The 9,496-nt window shown below is 45.5% G+C and overlaps 1 pseudogene across 1 annotated transcript; it reads right to left on the bottom strand.

Annotated features, from left to right (window-relative positions):
* Positions 1-907: 907 nt before the first annotated feature.
* LOC123044406 (heterogeneous nuclear ribonucleoprotein 1-like) lies at positions 908-4,982 on the bottom strand (annotated as a pseudogene). The gene is made up of 3 exons (XR_006420082.1): positions 4,679-4,982; positions 3,366-4,545; positions 908-1,442 (listed from the first exon to the last, which is right to left on the bottom strand). The product of XR_006420082.1 is annotated as a heterogeneous nuclear ribonucleoprotein 1-like (transcript).
* Positions 4,983-9,496: the final 4,514 nt, after the last annotated feature.

Genomic DNA, 9,496 nt, shown 5'->3' with positions numbered 1-9,496 from the left:
ATGAACAATCATTCGCTTTTGCTTTTGACAGCAATACGATTCCAGGCCGTCTGTTCTCGGTTCGCTACGCACTTGGCTAGGCATAGGCGTTGCGGATGCCTGGAAGGCACCAACCAGCACGACGGATGGCTGGTGGAGGGTACCGCACAAGGCTTCCTTCCACCGAGGAAGGTTAGGTTGGCAGGGCATCGGGGCAAGGTCATTGTCAACATAGGTCTTGGAGTAGATCGTTAGCTTGGAACTGCAGCTACCAAGACTACCACGGGGATAGAAGCTTCGCCCTGTCGTCGCCATGGAGCAGAGGGTTCGCAAATCGCAATAGGAGAGAGTTAGCACCGCTCTCCTACACGCCAAACATTTGCTAATTTGCAAGCTTTCTATGGTTGTCTGAATTTCTGCAAATGTGGAGTGAAATGCCAGTCCAAACATGGACCGAAGCATCGGCAACCATCAGACATGGAAAACCGTTAGGTGAAGCACTCTACAAGTTGGTGGCTGAAAGCGACGGGGTAACATGAAACGGTGAAGGCCGTGATGAGGAAGGAAACAAATCAAGATATATATGGAAGCAAAAAATAGCGGGCTATTTATAGAGGGAGGGAAAGTACACACAGCCTGGTGTACTTCAACTACCTAAAAGGCAAAGCCAAGGCAGTACCCCTCCACATGAGATCTAAAGCTACTTTCGAAAAGATGGAAATGGAAGACACGAGCACATGCATGCCATCCTGAGCTATGAAAAGCTTGCGTATGTGAGTACCTACCTACCGACTGATAGGCTTTAAAACAATCAAACAGTGTGCAAATATGCATGACCAGATCCAAATTTGTATTTTTCCCATAAGAAGAAACTAGCAACAGCATACAAATAGACACAGAAGAAGAACAACAAGAAGAAGAAGCAACATCGTATGTACTTTGGGTGACTTTATTAATGGGGACCAGGATGGCATTGGCACCCCCAAATAGTTTTTACTAGTAAAGCCGACCAAATCCTCTAGTAACAAATGAAATGGTTAAAAAAGGAGAAGAGGAAAAACACGCAAGCTAATGTTGCCATAAATGGGCAAGATAATACAGCATCCCTGGTATACAAGCTTGTCGTCCGTATGACAGAATTCCAGCTTATGTTGGAACACCTTCTAAGTGTGTGCCGCAATCACCACTGCACATCTCATTGGAAAACCAAAAGACCTAATACACGTAGAAAATTAAACTAAAATCTGAAACCTTCACAAAATGTTTGTATCCCGCTCCTCTAGCATGTTGGTTGGTGTCCGTAAACCACACCTCTGGTTAGCTAGAAACAATTAACTAACCTGTATATTAATCTGATATCACCAATTCACAGTACTGCACCTGAATACCTGATATAATGGGTGTCTTGCCTATCCCAAGTCATATATATGACTATAATAATATTCTCGCCTAGGAAGTGATACCTGCAAAAGGGTGCAACAAATCTTGATCAGAAACAAACATTCTAGTATAGTTTCTCTTCAGTATAGATTTCAAGAATATAATAAAGAGGGCATTGACAACAAACAGACTCGATTACTGATTACTGCACATATGATGTACCTCAGATCATGTGTTGACTAGTAGTAAAAAACTTAGTATCAAGTTACCAAAAGAACTTAAGTATTTTCATTCCCAAACATATTATACAGGTTAAGTTGTAATGAAATACATGTGAGCGACTATTTTTGTCACGCGTGCCTTATCAGATAGCAAAAGTAAATCTCCCCGACAGACTATATATAGCTCATGTCCTCGAGACAAGGAGCCCTTGCACCACATTTAGCTATGATCTACACAGGAAATGGGGCAAGCAACAAGCACAGTTGTCCAAATTAAAATAGAAATTTACATCTCTACAACACCAGTTGAGCAACATGACCCAGTCCTTGGTGCATCGAAGTATAAAGATCAACACTACCTTATGTAACATTTCTGACTCAGCGCATTTTCACGAAAGCAAATATTAACTACAACAATACTTTTTTCATTTTCAATTGCAACTGATTGACTATTCTGTAATTACAAAATAGTTAGAATCACTATCGAACTTCTTTGTAATACATTTAATTATTTGAAAATAATAGGATTAACTTGTTGCCAGAATTGTAAACACATACAGACACAGAATTTATCACAAATTGGTAATAATAATAATAATAAACTATCATTCAATGGGTTATCTTAGCTAGTTTCTAAAAATGCAAATTCATTCATGTGTATCTACAATCAATCAAGCACAGAAACAAATGACAGTAGCTTTGGAAATAAAAACCACTGATAACAGTCCTGACAGAAAATGGTAATTTAGAAGTATAATAATTCATCAGAAGAAAGGAAGAACTAACATATGTCCATCCTCAACAGACATGAGTCAATACATACTTCACTTAATGCAAGTTCCAAACTGATTCTATGCGTATTTAGACAAGTGATTTGCTCAGCCAATGACAACAGCCGCATGCATACAAAATGTTCTCATAATTGCTCGACTCACCCTCTTTTCCAATTTTATTTATATTTAAAATATATTGTTTTCTCATTTCTTACCCTTTATGTTGTTCAGGCACATGCATTACACATCTCCAATGCTATCATTTACCCTCAACTTCAGGATGGCACTACAATAACAAGGTTGTAGCAAATCTCAATTTTACTTATGAAAGAGCTGGTCACAAAATTTGTCCTAGTATTATGTCAAAGATCATAGAATAGATACAGGAACTAAACAAATCAGGATACTGAATACATCCTACACCAATCATTGCATTGATTTACTTGGCACAACTAAAGTTGCAAAACAAATCATTGGTCCCTAATCCATTATGTTTGTCAGGCATTACATGGAAGCACATCCCAGGTCAATGGAATGGATGAAGGCGGTGCTCCCTATTTGATCTATTCATTATCATTCAAAGCTGATGCATCCAAAAGTTGTTGCTCTCGATAGTGCTTTCATTACAGCGAAAGCAGTCGGACAGCACCCAATGTTGTGTCAGTTAAATGTGATAAGTATACCACCACAACATAATTACAAGACAAATCCTTCAAGTTCAATCCACTGATCTACAAGTCAAATCTGATGTAAGCCCCAAAAAAGGTCTATTGATTATGCTCTAGCATCAACTGATTAAGCATATGGCATGCAATTATGCAACATTTTTCCTTTCCAAAAGCATAGACATGCAGCTGTGATGGTCCTAATAAACTGAATGGGTAGATCAATTGCTCTATTTAAATATCGGTTCTATGTTTTGAATAGCTGAGTTATGCAGCACCTTTAACTTTCAAAAAAAGATGGGAAATTCATGTGTAACTGATAGCAAAATGTTGAAGCGGATACTGACCTCTGCTTGTCTGATTATTATTAACAGTATAGTTGCCCATGTAACTTGCTGGCATGTTCGATTTGATATCTGGATCGATATTTCCAAGATCGTTATCAAAAGGAGGAATATCGATCTCAGATGACGTGAACCTCCAGGTTGAGTCACCATAAATAGAGTTGTTGCCATATGTATCTATGTTGTTCATTTCATATGCATTGGCTGACGCAGAAAAAGGTTCACCAATGGTGCCAGTTGGGTTGCTCCTTCCATAGCCACCAGACGGCAAGCCAAAGTTATCTCCAGCCCCACGGCCAATGTTAGACCCAAGGCTTGAAATGCTTCCCATCCCGTGGGCAGAAGTAGGACCTCCCCAATTTATACCGTCGCCAGTAATACCAACTTGACTCCCACTTCCAGATGGTACAAAAGAACTCATGTTTGTAGGGCTGTTCTGGTAGTTGACATTTCCATTACCCCAAACATTCCTTCCCATTGAACTCAATATTGATCCTGAATCGTCATTCAGACCAACATACCCAATAGGGCTGCCTAGTCTGTTTGAACCACCATTGTAGTATGAACCCATTTGCCGCCCATTTGAGTTATTGAGGAAACTAGAGTTTGCACCAAAATTCGCATTCATCCCAGTTTCAACATTCATGCCCATTCCATAACTGGGGCCAAATGAAGAAAACCCATTTCGTGCACCTGAAAGCAGCCCAAACCTTCCATCCACTCTCATGCCGTAACCTCCTATCGGGTTTGGGCTATATCCCTGGTTGAAGCCATTCAAGAAGTTGTGAACCCTGCTGATAGCAAGGTTCTGCCCTCCAGCAGGTGAGCGTGCGACAGGTCCAGGCGACTGCTCCTTTGGGACAGCTCTCTTGACTTCAACCATCTTGCCATTAAGCTCGTGGAAGTTCTTGTGCAGCGCCTTATCCACTGCATCTTCTGAATCATAGGTGATGAAGCCAAAGCCCCTGGGCCTCTGTGTGTTGTGGTCGTACATGACAACCACATCTGTTATCATACCGAATTGCTCAAAATACCTTCTGAATTCAACCTCAGTAACATTGGAGGCCAGCCCCCCAACAAAGATCTTTCTGGTACGGACTGGCCCAGGCGAGCCTATGCTGCTGCCATTGTTCTTGCTTGCAATGCTCTGGTCGTCCCTGGGAACAGCTTTCTTGGCTTCGACCTGAATTGAATTGGCACAGACAATTGAGCTCAAGCTTGATTGAACCACAGACAGGATTACAAACGGAATTCCCAACGAAATGCACATGACTAGACTAGCAGGAGGAGGAGCAAGAATGGCATCAGGTAATTACCATGCGGCCATCGATCATGTGCTTGTCCATGGTGACTCGCTCAGCGACGCCTGCCTCAGCGAAGACTATGAAGCCGAAGCCCCGCGCGCGGCCGGTGTTGCGGTCCCGCATGATGACAGCCTCGGTGACCTCGCCGAAGCGGCCAAAGTATTCGCGGAGGCGGTCCTCGTCCGTCTCCCAGGAGATGCCGCCGACGAAGAGCTTCCCGGAGTCGGCCTCCATCGCGTCCTCCCCTCCCCTCCTACCCCTGCAATCCACAAGTCAGGGCGAATTCATACCAGCCAGCCATAGCAAATGCGGACAAAACCCCGACTTATCCACAAGGGCAGCCACAAAACGAAACGCGCACACGCCCCGCGCGCGCGCGCGCAGGGCTAGCTAGATCCGAGCTGAAAGCAACGCGGCGATCGAGCCGCGCCCGCGGCCCACGCAGCAAAACGACAAGCGCGCCTCACAGGGCCGCGGAATTACGCGAGATCCGTACCAGATCCGGCCGATCCAGCGGCGATCGGCGCCGGGGGGGCGGGGCGGGGCGGGGCGGATCGGGCGACTCACCGATCGGCGGTCGGCGGCGGCGGTCGGCGGCGGCGGAGGAGGAGGAGGTGGGATCGGGGGAGCCGCGGGGCCGCTCCTCGCGATCTCCGGCGGTGCCAGCCAAGATCTCGATGCGGCCGGGGGGAGCAAGGCGATGGGAAAGGGAGGGGGGAAGGGGAGGTGGGGATGTTACTTGGGCTTGGACGCTTCGTCTCCTCCTCTCCTTTTTATCGAACCTTTGCTCGCTCCTCTCTCTCCCACCCCCCTCCCTCCGCCCGCTCGCTCGGTGCTACGCTGCGCTGCGCTGCGATGCGGTTGTTGTTTTTTACTTTTGCGCGGACGGAGGGGGGTTGCCTTTTTTAATCGGTTTCCGCTGGCCTGGAATCGCGGTGCTCGGCTCGATTGGGAAAGCAGCAGCGGGGGCGGGGTGGGGCTGACGCGGATAATCGCATAAAATTATCCAGGGGGCAGGTGCGTGCCGCCCGATCGGCCCTGCCGCGCTGGACCCTGAGCTGGGCTTGCCTGGTGCGCCGCGAGGAGGAAGACGAACCAAGCTGACGCTGCGTGCTAGCCGGAGATGAACCTGCCAGGGACGCGGAGACACGGACCGGAGAGGGCCCGGTTTCAAAATCCTCTTCTTTCTCTTGCACCCAAGAAAGCTCCCAGCTTTTGAAGCTTTTGAAATGGTATATTAGTTCTGTTTTACCGGCGGAGACAAGAAATGGAGCAGAAAATGACATGCTCTCTCATGCCCAGAAAATATCTCACGTAATTCTAATATGCCACATGCATGATCACATGCGGCTACAAAAACCATGAAGTTTCCCCGCAAAAAAGAAAACCATGAAGTCACTGTTGAATAAAATTAGCAATTTTTTGATTGATTTAATCCATAAATAGATTATGAACATGACACTGACAATATTAAACTCATACTAATACGCATATAGCAGAAACCACTATGCAAATATCTAGTACTCCATACAAGCAACACAAAAATAAACATGAGAGGGGTAAACGAATTATATCATCCGGCTGGCTAAAAAACCATGAAGTTATACTCAATGTTTTGTGTGAAACTCTCTTTTTAGGCAACAGTGAAACTGTAATGATTTCACTCTTTTTCTCCTGGCTGCGTTTCTTTCAAGATCTTACTCGGTGTACGGCCGCGCTTCTGTTTGGTTGTTAAAGAGATACAGCGAAATGGTCCGCCATTCATCAACATCCAACAATACTGGTTTCCAAGCACTGGATGGTGCGAGATTCCCTTTGAATAGGCTGAGGTTGGATTGACCCTTTTTAGGCTCGCCAGCATTGTACCGAGGCTTCGGATTATGCAAATGACGATTTTTGGCTTCGTAGTGTGCCGTCACGAAGTTTGACGCCTCCTAAGTGATGAATGCCTCGGCCATCGATGCTTCTATTCTACGTTTATTTTTACATTTTGCTCGAAGCGTCTTCTGCATCCTCTCAGTTGAGTAGCACCAACGATTTTGCACGCCCCCCCCCCCCAATCGTGCCTCGGTCGGGAGATGCAAAATCAAGTGTTGCATTGGATTAAAGAAGCTTGGCAGAAAGATCATCTCTAACTTGCAGATCAACTCCGGCGCCAACTGTTCCATTTCTTCTAGGAGGCCAGGCGATAGTTCTTTCGCACAAAGAACATGGAAGAAATAGCTCAGTTCTGCCAGTACTAGCCATTCATCCTCAGGGATGAAGCCACGGATTCCAGCAAACGGAGGCCGTTAGGTCAAAGCCGTAGCGCGCGCCCTGTAGTTTTGAAGCAGGGCGAGACAACTTTAGCTAGGAGCCTCACCGGCATTATCCGCTCTATCCATATGTGCCAATCATGACTTTTTAGACCAAATATTTTCAATTTATCAAGACTCGCTCCCCTCTTTAGATTTGTTGCATACCCATCGGGGAACATCAACTGCATTTTCACCCACAAAAAAATTTTCTTCATAGCTGGCCTTCCAAGATTGAATCATGCCTTTGGCTTCTTGCAATTCTGCTTTCCTTTCTGTTCTTGCATGTTTTGTAACGGTCTATCATAGAGCTCCTCTTGATCATCTCTAGCATTAGTATTATCCTTTGATTTCTCGTATATGCCGAACAATGTACCAAAAATGGCTTCGGTGATATTCTTTTCAGTGTGCATCACATCGATGTTGTGTGGGCAAAGGAGGTCTTTGAAGTAAGGCAGATCCCAGAAGCATGTCTTGTGAGTTCAGGCATGTTCCTTATTATACCCCTTGAAATACCCTGGACGCTCTGGATCTGGCTCGAGAGCATTTAATTGATCTAGGGTCTGTTGGCTTGTCTACGCAGGTGGTGTAGAGTGTTTGACAACTCTACCTTTCATGAAGTTCTTCTTGTCTTTCCTAAACTTATGGCGAGGATCTAGAAACTGTCTATGCAAGTCGAAGCAACTATACTTGTGCCCCGCTGTCAGCCAACGAAACTCAAGAGCTCCCTTGCATGTGGGGCACGGGAACCTTCCATGCACACACCAGCCAACGAATAGCGCGTACGCCGGCAAGTCATGCGTCGAGTACATGTACCAGGCACGCATTATGAAGTTCTCTTTGCTAAAGGCGTCGTATGTCTTTAACCTATTATCCCAAGCTTCTTGCAATCCGTCCTTAAGCGGTTGCATGTACACATTCATATTCTTTCCCGGATAGTTGGGCCCTGGAATTATCAACGTCAGGAAAATGTTCTTTCTTTGCATAATCTGCCCGGGGGGAGATTAAATGGAATGACAAACACAGGCCAACAGTTGTATGGGTCTGCCATCTGACCAAACACACTGAACCCATCTGTGCTGACAGCGACTCGAGGACGCCTTGGATCTGCCTTTTTTCCTTATGTAATGCATCGAAGCGCTTCCACGCTTCACCATCCGATGTGTGCACCATCATCACATTCCCATCTGCATCTAATTCGGTTCTTTTGTCCGTTTTGTGCCATGCCATCTGTCTGGCCGTCTCTTCGACCATGAAAAGACATTGAAGTCTTGGTATGATTGGCATAAACCGAAGAAAATTAACGGGTATTTTGGTCTGCGTCTTCTCACCCATATCGTTGTCTAATACAACATACCTGGAAGAATTGCAAAAGGGACAATAGTTCAAGTCCTCATACTGAAGCCTAAATAAGACACATCCTTTCTCACATGCATGTATCTTCTCATAGGGCATCTTAAGAGCACGGAGGATTTTTGTCTGAATGGTACAGGTTTGGAGGTAGCACATGGCCTTTGGGTAGAAATCGTCCGAAAACTGTCATCATCGCATCGTAGAATTCTCTGCCCAAGTTGAATTGAGCCTTCAAAGCCATTATTTATGAGATGGCATCCAGCTGACAAAGCTCAGTGTGCTTGTGGAGAGGACGTTTTGAGGACTCCAACATTTCAGTGAAGGCCTTTGTAGATTCCTCCATCTCCTCGTCCGAGTCCTGAGCATCATCAAAGTCTTGCACCATGTCTGCGGTCCCGGTACCATGCTCGTTGGTGCGACGATGAACCATCTCGGCTCTCGCACGTTGGCCAGACTCACCATGTAATGTCCAGACCGTGTAACCAGGCGTAAAACCAAACTTCTGCAGGTGTTTACTCATTTGAAGCTTGTCCCTCTCATTATAGTTGTCGCACCGGATACAGGGGCACCAGCTTAATTTCTGGCCATTTGCAAATGCGGCTCTAACAAACCCCTTAGTTTTTGTTAACCATTCCTCGGTCCAAACATACTGACTAGTGTAACCAGTGTACATCCACGCACGATCACTCATATCGACTTCCTACTGGACATACAAGAAATATATACATAATTAAGCAAACCATATCCATCAGTTAATGGAGTTTGTTAGTTTTATTACGTCCATGCAACCTGCACGCTAATAGGTAAGGATAGGTCCTAATCCTACCCGAGTATGTGTAGACCGGGTTCGTTTTCCCATGCTCTGCTCCGGATCCGACGCAAAATTTTGGCAGCACCTCACCGCTGTTCTCGTGATACATGTCTCGGCAATAAGCAGAGCGGATGTGTACCTGGAGAACAACAGGGAGGCACTAACGAAATTCTGCATCGGATCCGGAGCTGAGCATATGGGAAAACGAACCCAATCTACACATACTCGGGGTGTCCATGGATAACGTTGGACAATTCGAAAGAATCACAATTATAAATATGTGAATGCATGCATATTTATAGATGTAACCCTTTCGAACGGGAGACGCATAGTGGTTACACATACTGATGATTGACACATATAGCTAGCAAG

This window comes from Triticum aestivum, chromosome 2B (assembly GCF_018294505.1).
Source record: "Triticum aestivum cultivar Chinese Spring chromosome 2B, IWGSC CS RefSeq v2.1, whole genome shotgun sequence".
Lineage (NCBI taxonomy): Eukaryota > Viridiplantae > Streptophyta > Magnoliopsida > Poales > Poaceae > Triticum > Triticum aestivum.
The sequence above is the reverse complement of the archived record's forward strand: the minus strand, read 5'-3'. Positions and strand labels throughout refer to the sequence as shown.